At 40.1% G+C, this 20606-nt stretch overlaps 1 long non-coding RNA gene across 2 annotated transcripts in view; it reads left to right on the forward strand.

Moving 5' to 3' along the window:
- Positions 1–17506: 17506 nt before the first annotated feature.
- The window catches only part of LOC126052684 (uncharacterized), a 45596-nt gene continuing 42496 nt past the window's right edge, over positions 17507–20606 (forward strand). Inside the window, exons 1-3 of one of the 2 annotated variants that reach the window (XR_007510121.1) lie at positions 17507–17555; positions 17671–17768; positions 17933–18022. This is a non-coding gene — a long non-coding RNA (uncharacterized LOC126052684). Of the gene's footprint in view, positions 17769–17932; positions 18023–20606 lie in introns of both variants that reach the window. The other variant, XR_007510120.1, reaches the window with a different exon arrangement.

Raw genomic sequence — 20606 nt, forward strand, 5'->3', positions numbered from 1 at the left:
ATCATATACCCTAATACATATGGTCTATAGAATGCTCTTACATCAACTGACTTACAGTACTCTATGCCTACCAGTCATTAATAAATCCTCTGTCTGTGCATAAAACTAAATATAATGGGTAGAATTGCAAGTGCAGCTTCTGATTATGTAAAAGGCATGGACAAAGTCTAGAGATCTTGTGTATGTGGGGTCTCCCACGGGGCACAGGCAAAAGAGATTATAGAGGGCTGCTGTGTAGCTGTCACACAGAGATGGGTAGGAGGGGGTCTTGTGTTTGCTGGTTACACAGCAGCTGCATCCTGTTGCTGTGGACCAGATACTGAACAGGACAGGAGCCTGTTGCTTGGTCTTCCCCCTTTAACCCTGGTTTGGTGCTAAGGGGATGAGTATTGTGATGGAAGTATTCCAGCGTTACAAATGAGGTGTGCCACAGCTGGAAGCACAGCCCCAGGTAATAAATAGTGATAAACTTACCTTGCTATGGCTCTTCACAGTTTTGGGGCAGCAGCGAGTCCCCTGGTGTTTACAGGGCTGAGGGGGATACAGGGCAGTGGCAGAAGTCTAGCGATGGAGAAGGAGACTGAGGAGAAAGAAGCTGGAGGGAAAATCAGAAGTGCAGATCCAGCCTTCTGCTTGCCAGCCGTGCCTACACCTCTGTACTGGTAAGAGGGACAGTAAGATGAAGGTACATTCATTTACTTAGTGTGAACAAAAATCAGATGTCAAATGGAAGGAGTGTTTAAAAGCCCTGTGCTTTTAACTGCCTACCTGGTAAACTGATTGTACCCTGGGTAGATCTTTAGGATAGGTTTTCTCTTCCCACCCTCTCAGAGCACTCCCACCTACATGCCATCATTGTAAAGTTTTCGGGGTGAGCACCTGTTTGTACCTGATGCTGTGAATCAGTCTGTGCTTCAGGCTGCTGTGTGGTTGGCCTTAGAAGGATGTTGATATTCTTGGTAACTTGTTTTTGATTGAATCAAGGATGAATGAGTCAGATAAATATACACAAAACATTACTTGAATTTGCAGGACACAGGAAAATTTTTCAATAAGGTCAAGCAATCCAATGCCATATTGCCAGCTAAATGTAGAATCAGTGATGCTTTGAACAAAAAAAAATATTTATAAAGCAGACTGATAGTGGTGCCAAATCACTCAAAACCCAACAACAACAACAAAAAGGAAAATTACAAAACCCAAAAAAGAGCTGGCTGAGGGAGCTGGGGCCCAAGGCAAGCTGCAATTGTTTCCCCTTTTCTGGAGATAGAAATACCTTTGTCTCAGAGGAAATAGAGCAGACATTCTTTGTAGCTGATTTCCTTCTGACTTCCTCTGTGCTAGAGATGCCTGTTTTCCTAAAGCTTTTTTAGAAACTGAATCTTTCTGCTGTGATTTCACACTTCAGCAGCTTAAGTTCAGCTAGTTTTCTGGGATATCAAATTTTGCTTATGTTAACACCCACCCCCCCCCCCCCCCCAAACTTCACTTTGCTTTCCCTAGCAGACCATTTCACCCACTTCAGAATATTCATGCACTCCAGCTTGTGCTTTTCTTTATGATCAAGCTGAGTACTTAGGTTGCTGGTGGCAAAGTTCATGTTTGCATTGTTTTCTCCACTGTTTAGTCTGGCATCTGTTTCAATATCACTGCTTTGTGTTAGAATTAGCAGGGAAAAAAAGAAGAGTATTTATGCAGTACAATAAGTTTTTGTAATCATTTCCAGATGGCAGATCCCATCCTTTCTTTTCTTATGATTCACTGAAACTTAAAACACTGTGTAGAGTGTTCTGAAGGTAAAGAAATAGAAATAAAAATCACCTCAGGGAGAGGTTGGTATGACTTGCTTTTCATGAAAATCTGTCAAAGGAAAAGAAACTTAAAAAATAAGATGGGAATTGGTAGGCACCGAGGGAGGAATTTATTAATCACATTGAGTGCAGAAAATGGCCTAGTAAACAGAATGATGATAAGGTCATCTTCACAATATCATGAAAATGGCCCAAATCCATAGTCTTTTCTTCAGTCCTTGCCCAGATGAACCACTTAAAATCAAATGTATTAACATGCTTGTCCAATGTAATTTTCTCTCTGTTAAGGAAAATACAGAATTTGTTGAGTTAACGGCAGAAGGTTTACCAGGGCTGAGTTAGCCAGCTCAGACGGCAGCAGCTCCTGCTGTAAGATCCAGGGAGACGGGCTCTGTTCCCATGTGTGAGAACTCATTCATGGCATGCTGTTGCTGTTTGGACATCTTTTCACTAGGCTTAAAGTTGCCTCCCTGAGGAGTCAATAAAAATCCCCTTCCAGGCATGGGAGATGCTGCGATTCCCAGCTACCTGCTCCATCTCTTTCCCCAAGGACTTCACACCAATGTTTGGATTTAACCACGTCTGTTCTCTGGTTCTTGTAAGGGGTAGATGGCTACCTCTTGCCTTGTTGAGAGCAGGAAGATGTGAGCCCTTCGTGGACATGAAGGAGGAGATCAGAAAACTGTATAATGCTAGCAGCATTCAGCAGAGTGGGGCATCTGGGTGGGAAGAGGGACACAAGTAACAGTTCTGTCTGATAAAAGCCATTCAAGAAAAAGTGTAGTTCCTTACTCCAGATGTTAAAGAAATACTATCTCTTGGCTGTTCTTGTAGCTCTTGGCCTCTGACTTTTGAGCATTGATACCATAAGTTCATTTGTATTGGCTAATACAGCGCCAAGAAATCAAGCTGAAAGGGGCTTTGTAACAAAGTTAATTTATTTTCCAATTAACGTCATCTCCATCAGCTTCAGAGATGATAAAATGACACACAGCTGCCATCCTACTTTTCAGAGTTTGGCAAGGGCTCACATTCCTGCTGCTATGAAGAGGGAAAATGTATTTATTTCTACATGTGAGATTTATTTATTCCCTTTCGCTTTCACCTCCCATTCACTTATCAGTCCAGGAAAGGAGCATGTCAGTTTAAAACAAACAAAACACCTGATACGTGAGTGGCTCCAGAGTCACTGCAGATCCCTACAGAAGCTTTCATTGTGAAATATGCCTGTTTGGATGTGGTGGAAACTGAAAGTTTTGTGGATTCTTGCTCCCCTTCATTTGGGTAGCAGTGCTGTATACTTTAATTGACCAGCATGATTCAGTACATTTTGGTTTCTGTCCTGTTTCTTCTCGTGCCTCCCATATCCTCAGTACTCCTATCCTCTTCCAATCTAAAAGTAGAATCATAGAATCTCCCATTTATCCTGCAGATGTATTTTACTTTACCTTTAGTGGAATAGCCAGAGCAATTAAAGGCCTTGGTGTTTAACTCTTCCATAATCTCACTTTTGCACAAGGCACATCATAAAGAGCTTTGCATGCATAGTACAGTCTGCTTGATCGATAGTTTTAAAGAAAAATAAACTCGGTTAGCAAAGCCTGATTTGGTGACTTTGTGGCTGCTTGTGAGCTGGCCATTCGTGGGGCACAAACAGAACTACTAGCCTGGAAGGAAAGGAAAAATAAAAAGAAATGCAAACTCTTCACCATATTTTGTTGTGGAAGAGATGATTTGCAACAGAGACACAGTTGTCGCCCAAGAAAGACTCACTGTTCCTACCTTCTTGAAAGACACTTACTTGATAAATTTGCGGACTGTGTGTGGGCTCTTTTTTTTTTTCCTGGCATAGATCCTGTTAAATACACAGAGGGTCAAATGCTTCTCTTGGTCTTCCTTCACAGAGGCCAGCTGGAGAGCTTTAGCGTAACAAAGCACACTTTTGCCTTCTGCCATTCACCTCTTCGTGAACTGACAGTGGGCACTTGAGACCTTGTCTTGTTCTCGCTGACTGCAGACCATATCTCTCTCCTTCAACACACTGCCAAATGGAGGCCTTTCTGAGTGAGTGAAGAAGATATATTATTGAATATGTCTGTCTTTGCTATAGTAGAGTTATTTTCATGTCCATGATAGAAGGCATTGCTGTGTTGCGATGTTATTTCAAGTTAGGTTACTTTGGGTTATTTCAAGTAGATGAGCTAGTAGAATAATTTGGTAAAAGGAAGCCTTTCCTGAAAGTAGATGGGGAAAAGGTATCCAGTAGTTAGCAATTCTTGGATGTTCTGGGGTATATGTAAGGATATCAGAAACTAAAGGGAAAAACTAGGGGAGAAGAGGGGAGCACTTTTGTGAGAGACTGGATCAACTGGGAAGATGCTACTGAATGGTTTGCAGGGACCTACTGTCACTGGATGCTACCCAAGTGTAATTTGAGGGTGTAGCTGGTATTTACCAGTATTTAATCTATTATAATTGCTGCAAGAAATGTATCTTTCTGTGATTGCACCCTGCTAGCAACTGTGAATTTGCCTCAGAAGTGCAAAATGTGTATCAAAATGAAGACAAGGAGGACTTCAAGTGGAATGGTAAAAAAAAATTATTCACACAGATACCAAGACTTCTGTTGTATGTTCTTATCTTGTGTGAACATGCACCTTTCTGTTTCAGATGTCGGGGCTGTGGGTTTTTTTTAAAGAATGTATGGCCATTGACAGTTGTAAAGTTTCTCAGGATCTATCTTTCAAATTAAAAATGGCATCAGGAATTAAAGAAGCATCCCTAGGATGTATTTGTTGTGGCTCACACTGTTTTTAACAGGTTTCACAAAGAAAGGGGATTATCTCTTAGTGGTGCATGTACAGACACATCCCAAAATGCAGTTCTACAGGCACCTTTGCTCCTTGGGGTATGCTAGGAGTGAAGTGTGTTGAAACAGGAGAATCGGAGATGTTTTCTGCAGCAGATTGTTGTTACTTTTTTAGCAGAAAAATCTCTGAACCCCAGATTTAAAACTTTGTGATGGAAGGCAGAAGAAATGTAAATATTCTCTATTAAATAAAGAATTCCCTGAAGCCTGCTGTGAGGATCAGTTTTGTAGGAAGAGACTATCAAAGCGTGAGAGGGGTAAGTGCTTCTGAGGAAACCAGAAGGCTTTATGGTTTGAGACTGCTTCAACAATAAATATGCAATCAGTTCAAATTATATGGCAAACTCTTAAATAACGTCAGTGTATTTTGGCATGATGGTTGAGTTTAAATGCATTAAGCTTTTCAGTGAGTAGTAATAATATGGCATTAGAGCATTAAGAACGGAATGAGCTTTGCCAAACCTTTGCTTTAGCTTGGTGCCTAAAGGCATGTTTAAAAGGTAATTTCAATGTGGTTTTAACTGGCTGCAGTACTAACCCAGGAAGGGCGAGGGAAAATCTGGCAAGGGTTGCTGCAGTTTTGAGGTCTTAGATTTTTGGATTACTGTCATAGTGGGATGCAGCTGGATTATTATATGAGCAGAGCTTTGTTGCAGCTTGCATGGCTGTAAAGTCAAAGGAGTTTCACAAGCAAAGGAAAAGCAACAAAGTAGTGTATACAGTACTGGTGTATGTATGCATGGGCCAGAACCTTCTATAGCCAAAGAAGATAGCCCTTGTGCTCCAGTACCTGCTAATGCTCCAGGCTGTGACTCTGCCACATGAGGCCCTCTTCATTTTTAGAAAATACCCTTTTAGTCATTAATTGTAGGCAGGATCCCAATAACCTCTGGATCTGATGTTGGGATAAAAGCTATCATTCATCAAATGGTTATACATATATATTCTCTAGTGAATAGAGTCAGAAAGAGACAGGAAGGCGGTTATGGGGGGGGAAGGAGGTCTGGCCTCCATGGCACAGTGTCTAGTCGGTGTTGAAGGGAAGCAGTTCCCAAGACATTTTGTAGCTGGAGCCTAACAGAGCCTTAGGCTGAGACTGTGATTCAGGATGGTCAGTGTTAGCCTTGGGAATACCGCTTCGGAAAATTCTTAAATTGGAAAACCAAACCCCCAACTGAAAACATGTTTTGACCTTCTTTTTTTTTCTTAAGTATTCGTATTTGAGAGCACAGGAAAACAGGCTTTCCATCGGATTCTGATGGCAGAAGTGATATAAGGGTGATCGTATCTGCTTTTATGCAAAATTTCAAATTGATGTTCTACATTTTAAACTTTAATCAGGTTCAGGCTGTGCTTTAGTTGATTTGCAGAGTGAACTGCCTCATGACCAAAGCAATTGTTGACTGCTTTTCCATCATGATACTGGTGGATGCAGTACTGCTGTCATTCAAAGTCATTTTCATGGTCTGGTCATCGCAAAATTATACTCAGAACAACAACTTCTCCAAGAAACATTTTCAGAAGCTCAAGGTCAATCTTTAGTTTTTTCGAGCTTAACGAAAATTTTGTAAACTTCTTAGTTAATGATCCCACACAGAATCTCTGCACTCAGCATTTGCAGCTGGCTGTAACATGACCTGAAGTGTTTGTACTGATTTGCAACTTCTTTGGGTATGATTTTTTAGCTGACCTGAATGAACTAGTCTACCAGGGCTCTGAAATGTTGGAGGGTGACCTAATGTCCTCCCTAACTGATACCTCTGCAGTATCAGTTCAGTCTTCCAGCTTGCACACTCAGCAAAGGGAATGCCAGCACCTCCAGATTCTATCCATTTAGATCAATTTAATTTCATTTAAAAGAAGAAATTCCACTGTCAGCATTACTTTGTTTATTGTGTTACCCAAATTTCCATGTGGGCTATTGTATTCTGAGTATTGTATTCTTCCTAGTTATTCAACAGGACATGATATTGTATTATCTTGAGGAGTTTTCCTATGGGCATTACCTGGTTTCACCAGGGGTTCCTTTAGGCATGTGGCTAGACTAAATGCTAAATAAGATTGGCAAAAGGGTCCTCAGACCAAAGAGGCAAGAAGTTCCCATAATTTCTAAAATTATTTTGGACTCTTCCAGGATGTAAAATCCTATAGAAATATAGGCCACTTAAGAACTGCTGAGGCCTTGTTGTACATTTAACCCATTTTCAGATACTTTGGACTTTTAAGAAAATTTTCCATTATCTGAAGCCAAATTCATGTGGAATTCTTGCATAAAATACTTGATGGATATTTTTATGAAGTCCAAATTAGTGCCAAATACATTTTTTTAGCAAGCTGTTTTACCAGAGAGACCTCAAGCCTTAGCCAACACCTGTGCAGCCTACAACATATTCACTTCGAATTCTAATCCAGAGAATAAAATGTCTGTGACTTTTGCAGCATCCTTTTATGGGATAGTGTGGCATTTTGAATTACTGCTTCTTTAGTGAGAAGTACCTTGAAACATGTCCCCACAGTCCCACAGCATAAGAGAATAAAATAAAATAATAATGAAAAATACAGATTAAATGATGTTGCTCTCCAAGCCTCAGATTTTAATTTCTCCACTTTAAGGCTAATGTTTTAACATTGCTTTGTTAGTGATATCTATAAAGATCATGTTTATACATCTATCCATCTATCTGTCTGTCTAGCTATCTACTTATCTATCTATCATGACTGGTAAATCAACTATACAAACACTTGATCTGAAAAGAGACTACTTAGATATTTCATGGCCTATTTAATATAGCTATAAGGACATTTCATATGAGAACATATTCTTCAAGCTGGCAAAGGAATAACATATCTCACAAAATGACAGAATAAGGGCATTACTGCTGAATGAACAACATAAAGAACTAGGAGGATAACATGCCAGAGATGATTTACAGATACCAGAACACTGCTGTAACTGGAAATTTTTTTGCCTGCTGAATGCCTTATGGAATTTTCTTCCACAAGATCTGGATTACATTCTTTTTTTAACACAACATCTCGGTAGAAAACCTTGTTATAGACAGGATGGTTTTTGAGAAAAATTGCTTCTTTCTGTTGGAAAAGCATCTGATGTTTTATGCTACAAGGAGGCTTCTGTGGCTGTACATCTTATATGACTGTGAGCTCTTTGGAGCAAGGTCTTTCATCTTTTTCAATGTGTAAGATATACCTTACACAGTGGGGGTTTGTTCATCATTGGTCATCTTTTGTTTTGTCTACATTGAGCCCTTTAATGAAATACGGAGTCTGCTTGTTTGGTATGCTGCGTGGCAGAGCTGAGATAGCCTGTACCAAATGAAATGTGTGAAATGAACTCCCTCTTGGGGCTTTTGACATTTGTCCTTTCTCACATGCTTCCATTTTATCTAAAATAAGTCATTTGGAGTGCAAGTACATGGTGGCTCTTCGTGGTGGCATGAAGAAATTGGTAACTTTCTGGATTTTACTTCAGTGAACAGAGATTTTTGCACCTTTTTTTGTCTTGCAAATGCAACAAGAGCAATCATCGTATAATTCTAGGAACACATTGTAGAGCACCCAAACCTTACCCTGTAATGACCTGGAAACTCATGTACAGATGAAATAACCCATCTGAAAAGTCTGCAGGGTTCATCATAATGATGGCCAAAACAGAAATGGATGGGTTTCACAGGTACGCAGCCTATCTGTGAAAAACATGGAAAGCTCCAATTTTTTCATGACACTTTTGTCTTTATGATCAAGTCATTAAAAAATGCCCTTTAAATTCAGTTTTTCTCTGGTTTTGTCCTTAGCTGTTCATCAGCAATTATGTTCCACTTTTTCCCAATTAACGTGAATTGATTGAAGGCAGTTCCTTTCTAGGCTATCTGAATCTGTACTTTCTCATTAGGAAGAAGACCCCCTTTTCACAGCTTGCAACTCAAGTTTTGCAGAAGTTACTGAACAGCAAATGGTGCATCAGCTAATTCCAACCTAGTGGTACAATAAACAAGGCAACACTTTTTGTCAACAGATGATATTTGGGTAGTGCTCTGTGGTGTGTAACAGATATGAAATCAAAACAAACATTGAGGAGGTTTCAGCAACACTTAAACTCAACCAGCTGGAATAGTGACTGCAGCAACAGCCAAGTTCAGGGCAAGAGAGATAGATAATCAATGACCTGGTGGTGATGGGTGAACTTTGGTGCAGCTAGTATGATGCCTATTTACAATAATGTGCTATTATAGAGATCAGAATAAGTAAGTAAACCAACTTTAAAAGCAGAGACCACTATAAGAAGTTGAAACACTTCCTGCAGATGTCCCGGTTCTCTTTCAGGAGCTTTAGTGCTCCCATTGTAGGTGGTAACAATGATTGCAAATGGCAGAAGAGCGGGAAAGCTTTGACTTCTGTACAGCATTGCTCTGCTCTGCTTTAGCCTCGTGCCACTTCCAATACTAGAGAGGCCAATTCCCCTTCTGAACGTGTTGGCAGAAATTTTTTCCTCCCATTCTTTCCAATATGAATCTGCTCCGAACACAAAAGGAGTAACTTCTGGAGGAGGGGAGGGAGAGGCGAATGAAAATGCACATTTGGAAAATTCTTCACAATTTTCATGAAGTTATTCTTAAAGAAAGGACAAGGTAATGAAAGATGAAAGGGAGACAACCTGTGTGGACTTGAAGCGAGCATCACTCAGATCCATTCCTGGGAGGAATTTCCAGGTGGATGTTGAAGCGCTGCATGATATAGAGGATATCTGCAAGTGATTTGATATCTAGCATGCAGAACTGAGCTTTAATCCACTCAGTGATGTATGGATAAGGACACCTGGCCAACATCTGGAAACACTTAAAACAGGATGGGGCCTGGTGCATTCTTTCAGATAGTTTTTGCCTATTACTGTTTCCCCAGAAATTGTTTCCTGTGTGTGCTTTGTTTTCAAGTACATAAAAATAACAATTTGCTTTCCAGATCTCCATTTTGACAGTTCAGAGAGAGGAAAAAGGTGTACAAGAGTAGATGAATAAGAGTCAACTGAACCTGCCCTTCAGAGCCTCTCAAGTGCTAAGAAAAGCACAATGAACTGATAAGAGGGCATGAATGAAGTAAGGATGCCGGCACTCACTAAACTGGGGTAACTGTCCCACTAAGGTTAGATGAAGTTGTCTTAACTGGGGGTATCGGTGTGTCCTACTTATAGCAAAACAACAAAGAGCTGCAGAGTGTGGAGTCTTCTTATGTTCCTATAGAAGTAACATAAAGCAGCTTTGGAAGGACATTGTATATGTGGTTGGTGAGGTTTTTTAAATATTCTAGGTTTTCTGATGCAGTTAATGCAATATTGCCCTGTGGAAAGTCAGAGAGGAAATAAATCTCTCCAGGTGGTATTCAGGAGAGCTTGTTCCTGATGACATTGCTGCCTCTGAACCAGGAGCTGCTGTGGCAGTGGAAGGGTAGGATGGTGCAAATCTAATCAAAAAGGCACAGTTTGTCCATAGAAAGTCTTCTTTAGTGTTGAGATTTGCAAGGCATGAGGCTTGTCTGTTTTTCAGTTGACCAAACTGGGCACAGGGCACGTGCAGCACTTTGTCCAAAAAGTCAGCCTGAGACACAAAGGTGGCTTTTGTGTTAGCCCCGAGTTTGTTGGCAGTACGTGGGTTTTAAGAATAAAAAGACTGCTGTAGGGCAATAAATTTTTTTAATAAATGTATTTGGTCTTTGAAGCAATTGTTTTGTGATTGCCTGGCAAGGACATCTCTGCCCCAGAGCTTTCCACTGGAAGGCAGAAACAGCTCTGATGCAAGTGGTGAGTACTCCACTGGTAAAAGACTTGCCTTTTGCTCAATTTTTAGGGATCCTGTGCTTTTAAAGTAAGGCAATCTGTCTTTAATAATGTTATGACACACAAAAGTACTGGGAACAAAATGATCTTTATTTTCTGGCCGTAGTAATGTGACATGGGCCTGAGGTTCCAGCCAGTTACACTTTATCCAGTGGCTCTTATGGTTATTGTTATAAAGCTTTATCCTTGTTATCATCAGGATGGTCTTGAATTCATTTTTTCCTATCCTCACAGTGTTGCAGCCAGCATGGCCTGTACTGTTGTCAGACACACTGGAATTGTATCGTGTGGTTTAAAGCAGATTCTGGGAGAAACTTCAGCCCACATAGAAAATCTTCTGACTGTTTTGCTTTATTCCAGTCTAAACCAACACCAGTGTTTAAAAAAAAAAAAGTCAATGTGCAGCTGCATGTTTGCAAACTGAGCACAATGTACATGTGTTTACAGAGTGTAAAAAATATCCCATCTATTTTACTAGGCTATATTTACAAGCCACCAGGCACTTTCCTCTCTCCTGGGAGTTTGGAGATAGTCTTCAAATGATCCTTAGCTTTACAAGGCATGAAAATAAATTTGGAGCTAAAACAGGCAGATTCTTGGCAGGGTTTTTCTTTCACTCTGCCCTATGCAACTATCAGTGCAATCCAGGGCCGATGTCTTTGGCTGTGAAAAAGAAAGAGCTTATAAAAATAGTACCACAAAGTTTTGTGCAGGGTGTGTGGCCGTAGTCATGTTAAAAGAATAGCACAAGTATTATTACAATAAGCTCTCTATACAAAGAATTTGCTGAAGTCAAATGATCAATTTCTAAGAGTTAACATTTATAATAGGGCTGGCCCATAAGTTCAAAAATAGTTGTTGCACTAGATGACAAAATGAAAAATCAACCACTTCTAAGGATTTCTGAAATGTTACAGTCAAATTCTCATCTCTCTGTATGAACTGGCTCTGACAGAGAAGAGCAAGGTGAGATCTCTCCTTTTGCGGTTATGGGGTAACAGCAGAGCTGCTTCCTGGAGACCAAGGCATTATCCAACCTGCAGATGTCTGAACCTCCATGCATCAGGATCTGGCAAGCACATCCTTGCAGCCACACCCATGCCAGTCTTCTTCCCCAAGGGTCCGCTGCAATGAGGTGGTGCGAAGCAGTGCCCCAAGTTGCACCCTTTCCAAAAACAGCAAGAAAAGAATTGAGAAAGGAAAGGTCCCATCTTGCCCCAGGGGGATTGTGACAGCTCATTTATCTTCAGGGCCTTCTGCAGATGTTGGCAGTTTAAGCAAAGAACTTGCTCTTCTGCAATTAATCCAGTCCTGTAAACAACCAATTTAAAATCAGGTGGATAACTCTTATTTTACAACACAGGAGAAAACAGGGAAATTGGGCAAAAACATTAACCGTAATAGTACTGTTCAGAGAGAATGAAGAATTGGAATATGGCCCAATATATCCTACATTAATCAGCAGTGAAAAACAGAGTTTATTTTCTATCACAATGATATCCTGCACCAAGAAACTGCTTCCTGAAGTGATGATTAGTTACAGCGGGGTAAAAGTTGCACATACATTTCAAGAGTTCTCTCAGTGGTTTGCATTATTCACTAGGGTGGTTTGAATTATTTGTTAGGGTGGGTAATAAAATATCATGCTACTTCTCATCCTGTCTGATGAGACTTGTCCTGTCTGAACACATGTTTTCATTCTTCTTGGAAACATCTAAATTTTATTCAATATGAATTCTTTGTTATCCACCATAAGACCTTCTGTCACTAGAAATTTATTTTAAAGAATGATTAATAAGTTTGAATGTTCCAATTCCTCCACAAAGCAAAAGGCAATACTCAAATTTGCTTCAAGGTGCACAGGATCATATGGTGAGTAATTTCCGCAGAGTCTCGGTTATTCTGGGCTGGCTGCTGCTAGACCAGCAAGGAAGCAGGGTAACGTTGATTAGACACTTTCCATCTGCCTGCCTGAGGACAGATGCGCCAATGTTTTCCTAGAACCAATGACATTTGGGTATCTGACAAATGTAAATGTTTTGAAGATATGTGGCATACTGCCCTTCATACAAGCAGCAGCACTGCTGTCAGGCTTTAAGCCCCCCTGGACTTGCAGCAGCCCCAAAACGCAGCAGTTGCAGAAGCACAGCAAAAAGTAGCGCACCAGGCTGAGAGCAAGGATGCGAAGCAGCCGCTTTCCTGGGCACTTGGAGGCAGGGACGAAACAAGGAGTCAGGGGGCAGCAGGGGATCTGGGCATGCTGACCTGAGATGTTGTGCAACCCAAAGTGGGGGAAAAAAAATTTTGTGAGATCCCGCTCTTGAATAAGCATACCAAACTTCTCTTAATTCACAGGACTGCCATGGGGATCCTGGTGGGACTAAAGATATTTGCTTGGCCAAATGCTTGATTATGGGAGAAAAACAGATTCAGAATTTGTTATGTTTTGAAATAAACCAAGAATTGCAGTCTCTTTCAAACAAAGCCAAAGCTCTTTGAAACAGCTTTCAAAAGTCAAAATAGGTTTTTCTACAATTTCTTCTGTTCCTTCATTTGAAGGCAATGTTTCAGTTAGTTTAACTGCAGTCAGTACTTGTGTGGCTGGGATCCAGCTGCCAGGAGGCTGTAAAGATTGACAGCAATTGGAGAGAAAATAGGAGAGGAAAAAAAGGACTGTGCTTCTTCAATCTTTTTAATGAGGTGCAGCAAATTTAGAATGATAAATACATGTAGAGACTTGTTATTCAAAAGCCTACATTGACTAATTAATGGGAAAATCATTATTTATTTAAAGAGAAGAGGCAAGATTGGGAGATAAATTACTGCTCGGTATCCACCTGTATATTGTGCTTTCTGTTTGCTGGGAATTGTTTCTATCAGCAGTAAGAATTAGGTATAATTAGAAAATTCTTGTGATTATTTGAGTCCTGGTTTATTAAAAAAGCCCAGGATGCTTTTGGCATCTGCAGGTGTTCTTAGTGTGGAAAAATCCTGGCCTGGTTAGTCCCTGCCATTGCCCTGTTACTAAATGCCTTTTATCAAAACAGTGATATTCTTGAGGGAGTTGCATGGTCTGGGGACCAGTCAATGAACGCACCTAGATAAGCATGTGTGAAACTAGTGTGGTGCCAGCTCCAAAGTAATCACAGTGCCATAAGCAATGTCCTGAGGTGTATATTAACTAAATATCGTCTTGTGAAAAATATCAGCGAGGCACCCTTTGCAGTTATACAGAACAACAGCAGTCGCTTCAGCTGCGAAAATCCTATGTTTTGCTTTACACTCAGCTATTCCGGACAAAAAAGAAAAGTGCATTTACTACCCTTTCTCAATTGTATTGGTTTTTGCAGATTTTAAACATGAAGAACTTTCCTGGAAGAGGTTGTTGGTCTCACGGAGGCCACAGAGGTGACAAAGGAGCTGTGTTCATCACCTTGGGGATGTCGCTCCTCATCTCTGTTGTGGTGAAGACAGCCTTTCGGGCGGCCCCGCACCCAGATGGGTCCCTGCTGCTTGGCTGGGAGAAGGGCTGCACCACATCTGTGGCTTCTCATGCATTCTTGTTTACAAGTGTTACAAAATGCAAAGAGAAAAAAATGCAACATGTTCAAAATGACCTTTTGAATTGTCAAGGTGAGCAGCTCACTATCATTTGGTCAGAAAAGTTTATTTGTATGCTCGGAGCTTTCTGTGCCCATATTTGTTTGTGCTTCAAGGGTTTGAGTCTAGTCCCAAAAGAAGCAGAGGGATGCACCCATTTATAGCTGCTTCAGTGGAATGGGGACAACTGGGAATTGGGAGGGAGTGAAACCCAAGAAAATATTATACCAAACTGTTCGCTCACCTCTACCTGGACTGTTTGTGCAACTACAGTCTAAAAAAACCCACCAAACCACATTTACAAATGGAAGCAGCGAAGTTATTCTATTGACATTTCATACGATATCAAAAGAACTTTTTCTGCATTTTCACGCGGGGTTGTTTTTTAAAGGAAATATTAATGAAATGTATTACAAACATAAGGTCTGCTTCTGCTTTTACTTTTCCTGTTAGCATGGAGCTGTTCCAATGCTGTTAAGGTCAATGGGAGGAGTATCGCATTGACAGGACTGGTCTGGACCCACAGAAAAATACAGCAAGTGCTGGCAAGGTGACAGAGGAACTGTGCTTAGTAAGGTCATTTGTAACCTCTCTATGATGTGAACAGCTGTGTAGTAGCTCTTTTGCAGAATCAGATCTATAAACCAGACATTATAACTACAGTATCCTGTTAGGCCATTGCTGGGAGAAGACTTTTTTTAAGTTTCTGGATTTGATAATTTATAACACTTAAAATGATTGAGCTTTATTTTCCAAAAACAAATGCCCCAAACTGTAAAATTGTACGTTATATTATTTTAGAGTTATTATCTTGTTTCCTGTAGTTCTTCTTGCGGTTGCTCATCAAAGCTGTGATACAAAGGAGCATTTAGAGATGTTCTTTAGTGCCTGCCATTCTAGAGTACTATTTAAACTTACTTTTCAATGTTTTTTTTTTCTAATTAAAGATGCAGATATGAATTAGGACGTATGGGCTGAGTCCAGTGCTATTGAATTCAAGAGTAAGACTCTGACTTCAGGGGATGTTAAATCAGTCACTTTGGCCAAACACTGAAATTTCAGTGTTTTCTTGTGAAGTGTTGAAATGCAGGAATCAGTCTCAGATCAGATCCAGCTTTCTTGAGTGTTTTTCATCAAGCCTTTTCAAGCCTTCAAACAGCTTCTGTTGAAAATACACGATTTGTTACTGTCTCCAACATGAACAGAGTTGGTTAATTTCTGAAGAGTTGTAGTAAGAACAGTCTAGAAAATGAAACTCAGAAGTGAATATTGCTCTCGTGTTGACAGTCTGCTTACAAAAACACAGCCTTGTGTGAAGAAGCGGTGCTCCACAAAAATAAGCACGTACACTATGTACGATGGTTGGTAACATTTAATAAATGCTGCAGTTTAGGCATAGAACGTATGTTTTGTGCGAGTGATTTTCCTTCAGTCCTAAACTAAATGATGCTATTTCTTATGAACTTTCAATACGAAATCCCTGAAGGGTTAAAAATTTTGATTGATTGCTCTCTTTTTTTTTTCTTCTGTTTTCCCTGCAGAATGAGCTTCAGAGTGCATAATTCTCACGCATGGACAAATTAAAGAGGGGAAAAAAATGTCCTTTTTATAATAAATATTTTGTATCACAACAAATATTCACACAATAGAAGTATCGGCTAAGAGAGCTGGGAAATTTGACCCGAATATCTGCTGAGAGTTGAGCAATAGTAATCAACTAGCACATTATCTGAAAAGCAAATTATGCATCCAGCCAGACTAACTATGCTAAAATGAGTGGCAGGAGAAGATGTCAAGATTTTTTTCTTTATAACCTCTGTGGGTATGTGTTGATTTTTTTTGGCACAGCCCCAGTCCTCAAGTGTATACAGTTGAACAAGGGTAAAAGGCAGCAGATTTTATTGATTCATAATATGGCTTGCTGTAATGTACTGATGCAAAACAAAGGGCTTATGTTAGCTATAAGGTAGTGTAATATATATTTAACTGGTATAAATTATAAGGTTGTCTCTCCTTAAGAGTATAAAATATAAGGCTGTTTCAGAGAGAGTCTGAAGTAAAAAATGATTAAAGCACTGTCCAAAGTAGACAAATTCATCAAACTCAGTTATTAAAAGAACGCAAACTTATGTATGAATTATTTGCTCCTGCTCAGTTTTACCGAAGGCTGCTAACCATTCCCAGCCCGAGATGAAGGGTAATTTTGTACTGAAGACAGCACCGTGGCATGTGATGTATTGCAGAATGGATCAGGTACCTTGACTCAGTTTTTCTCCTTGATGCTGTTTGCAGCCAAGCTTCCTAATAGTGGGAAGCATAATTTTCTCTAAAAGCTGGGCTTCCTTCTGACTTAATACAGTGTGGGATTTGTATAGATCTGGGTAGCTTCCAGAGATCCCTGCCTCTCTCTATCTGTGCTGTCCTGAAATGTATCTATTAACATCCTGGAGCACCAGCAGAGCTTGTGCGGTGGATGCACTGAACTGTCATGGTGCATGACGAGATTTGTGTATGGACAGGTCACTGTGGCAGATCTGTTTTTGACATTGATCAAAATGTACAGTCATTGTCAGAGGGAAGTTACAGCATCACTTCTGGCTTTAAATGGTCTTTACAGTGCCTTTAATGAAAGAGGCAATGAAGGCTGAAGACTGGAGTGGATGCTGCTGTGTAGCATCCAGCCTCTTGGCATGCCAGGGACCCGCTACTTGGGGACAATCAGTGGGTTGCTCTGGGACAGGTGTAGGGCAATCAACTACATGAGACAAGACAGAAGCCCTTGGTTGTGCAAGGTTCATGATGACCCTGGGGTACCAACATCTTAAACTGATTGTAGCCATCCCAAAACCTATGTTACCAATTCTAAGCAGCAAGAAGATAGTATTTCACAGGAAAAACTGTAATTTGACACATGTACTAATAATTTTTAGGCTGGAATTGATATGTGACCAAAGTAAAAGGGCTCCAAACATAATCAGTTGAATATAAATCCTGAAGTTATACACACAGCATGAAGCACTGTAGAATTTGCCAAACTAGCTATCTAAAATGTAAGTAAAAAGGGTTATGAATATCTAGGGTGAAATTTTGGCTCACTGAAAGGAGTGGGAATTCTGCCATTGATCTGAACAAGGTTAGAATTTCTCTCTCCTTGGACTCCCTCCCCTGCATCTTTTCATTTTATTAGCCATTCTGCTCGCTGTTTGCATGCATTTTTATTTTACATGGAGAGATTATATTATGTCAGAATATAATATTTCACAATTGGCAAGACACTCCCTGTTCTGCAACTGCAGTTGTAGCTGCCCATAGGGAAGCAGCCAGTGGCTAACGGCCAGCAAACTGCAGTATCGAGGTGGGGTTACAAGGGAAGCAGAGCAGCAATGGAGCAGAGGAGGAAAGGGGCCCCTGCCTTGCATTCTTCTATGTGAGAGATTCAGGGAGAAGCTGCAGCCATCTGTCCTCTTAGACACCTCCTTTATGTACTCTGCAATGGTAAAACTGGCTGCTGCAGTGGTCATTCAGGCTCTTTTTTTCCCCAGTCATTATCCAGCATGAGCTGCAGCAGTTTGAATCTCTCCAACCCACTTTTTGCATGGGTTGACTGTGGAGCTAGAGAGCCTGATCCTAAAGCTGAGAGGTAGGTGATCTGTGCTGCTTCTGCTGACCTCTTCTATAAGGGGTGTTTCATGCATGGTGTATGATACTTCACTGGTGACTGGGGAAACACAGCTAGTAGCTGCACACAAAACACTACTTCTCTGGACCAAGTCCAGCTTTCTGACTTATTTCTTCCTTTGGCAGATCTTCCAACCCATCCATCCCTATTCTTGCTTCTTTATAAGGGAAATGTTGCCTGTAGTAAAAGAAGAAATTCTGTGAAAAATACACTAGGTAAGTTTACTGCTCATGTTTCTCTGCTAGCTTTTGTTAACAGTTTCAGGGAAGCTGTCTCCGAGTACAGAAGGGTTTCAGGAGGCAGGCCAGACCTCCAAAGGCACCGGCTAGAACGCTTTGTGCACCCCTTCGCTCACAGCTGTGGTCCCAACAAAGCTGCGGTCCTCAGTGGCATTGCACTGTATCATGTTATATTTGCAGTCCTTCTGGAATGCTTTTTTTCCATATACTTTATCCAGAGTTTGGTCATATATTATCTGCCTGACAACTCGACACCTATAAAAATTTATGAATTTGTATTAAAACCAATACTTGATTATGTCAGTGTTTATGAGGCTTCCCATGAGCCCTATATTCTTCAGTTGAATCTAGCTATAACCCCTCATAATAATAATAAAACAGGCCATATTTCACCATTTCTCTGTTAACATGACTCACTGCTAGCAATTACAGTAGCTACCAGCTCATACTTTTGTTGATTTTAAGGATTTGCTGCCTTGTAAGGGTCTTTGCTGATCTAAACACACACAGACATATATTCAGTGGCCCTCCTTAGCTGGGCTAGAAATAGCTGTGGGTGCATTTTTCAGTTTCCTGAGAACAACGTCTATCTACAGTTATTCATGCAAAAGTGTGTAGTGACTCATAATGAATGCATAATTGTGGGTTTATGTACTGATAATAAGAAAAAATTGACACCACTAGGTCCACTGTGTTTGCAAATGCTCTGGATATGGAGACCAACAAAAAATAAAGAATAAAAAGCAAATATGCTGCTTCCTCCTGCAGTAACCCTCTTCTTATTTCCATCCCTTACTTGTCTGGATCAGCCTTAAGTACTTCATTCTGGGACTTGGTAGAGAACTTGTGTGGAATGCCAGCTGCAGCCCATACACTTAAGCAATGTATGAGTCGTCTTCTGGCTTCTGCAAGGGAGGGTGTTTCACCTAAAGTTAATATTTTACAGTCTGGTTTTGGTGTTGTGCAATTCTTCTATCTCATTATCCAATTTGTAAAGTCAAACCAATGTATACAGTAAGACCATAAAAGAGAGGTAAGAATCTAGCATTTTAAATTAGAAGTCAGTGAGTCTGGGGGATTTCTAAGCTTTAATACTAGCAACGGTAACATGCTACTACTGTTAGGGTGACTGTAAGCTGTACAACATGCTTGCAATATAAAGATTCTTACATCCTAAGGATGATAAAGTTGTTTTGAAAAATTAATCAGGGAAATAGCTTTTTATATAGATAAATATATACATATAATATAAAACACATCCACATTATCCTAATTTAGAATAACCTAATTACTACAGAGGAAGAACGTGGAGGGACACAAATAGTATATGTGAAACACTGGAGCAAATTTCTTTTAATTTCCATTTCTTTACTTCCCATAACACATAGTTATAATATCTCTGTAATATGAGAACTCCACAGGGATAATTTTTGCTCGTTTGAAGGATGAGCTTGATAGAAGCTGGCTCCAGAAGTTATAGCTGTACGTAAATTTACAACTCTTAGCAATGAATATGTAATATATACACAACTTTTAGCCAACAGTTATATAGGATTGTAACATATTTTATGGAGACATAGAACTATGATGATTCTTGAACTTTTTAGTTCCTTCTGTATCAGATTGTATCTCCAGGAAAAGAACAGATGACTTATGCCTAAGTTTAAATGATGCTGAAGTTTTAAATTTAACAGATGTAGATAATACCCATACTACTCCCCAAAGATTTTTTTCATGTCTCAAAATACCTCCTGCAACTTAATTGTCTCAAGATAGTGGTGTAAAACCCCTTCAGGATGGTAGGTGCTACTTTTCCAAGTCAGATTAAGTTCCACTCCTATAGAAAGCATTTATTGCATTTACAAACCTTGAGATTGCTGGCAACAGCAGTATGTTGCATTTCGGAAGTCCTGCAGGACATATCCCCATAGCTTATACAAAAAGAGGGATTTAGGAAATGGAGCAAAAGAGGATAGAAATCAGTAGACTATTCTATAGGTGTAGACAACCCTATCATTCTTAGAAACTCCAGTGTTCTAGAGCAATCTTACAAACCTTTTCTGGTATTTGTACTGCCAAAAAATGTGGGCAATGTTTTTGAAAATGATAAAGAGAAATCATTTAAAAGCTGGGATCTAGATTCGCAGGAGCAGTTAAAAATCATGTAGGTCAGGAGAAGGTGGTGGTTGCTCCTTTACATCCATTCCAGTAGAATAATTAGACAACCTTCCTCTTTTATTCAAAGCAGAGTTTGGAATCCATGCCTTCCATTTTGTAGGAATATTTCCCAGATGGTCAGGTGGTCAGGATGTTGTAGACAAATTTCTGCTTTAAAGATTTCAGGAAAGGAGCTGAATGCACATTTTCCTTGCCTACACAGTGCTCTGACTACTGGGTAGAGAACACAGAAATGCCAGGATTATTTCTTTCTCTTCCTTATCCTTCCAAATGTGATTGATTGTGAATCTTGCCTTTTAACTTCTTTTGAAAGTTTCCTGAGCTTGATGCAATTCTTGCCTGCAGTTCCTATGGTGCAGATATGGCAAGAGGTGGTGGCATT

This window comes from Accipiter gentilis, chromosome 30 (assembly GCF_929443795.1).
Source record: "Accipiter gentilis chromosome 30, bAccGen1.1, whole genome shotgun sequence".
Lineage (NCBI taxonomy): Eukaryota > Metazoa > Chordata > Aves > Accipitriformes > Accipitridae > Astur > Astur gentilis.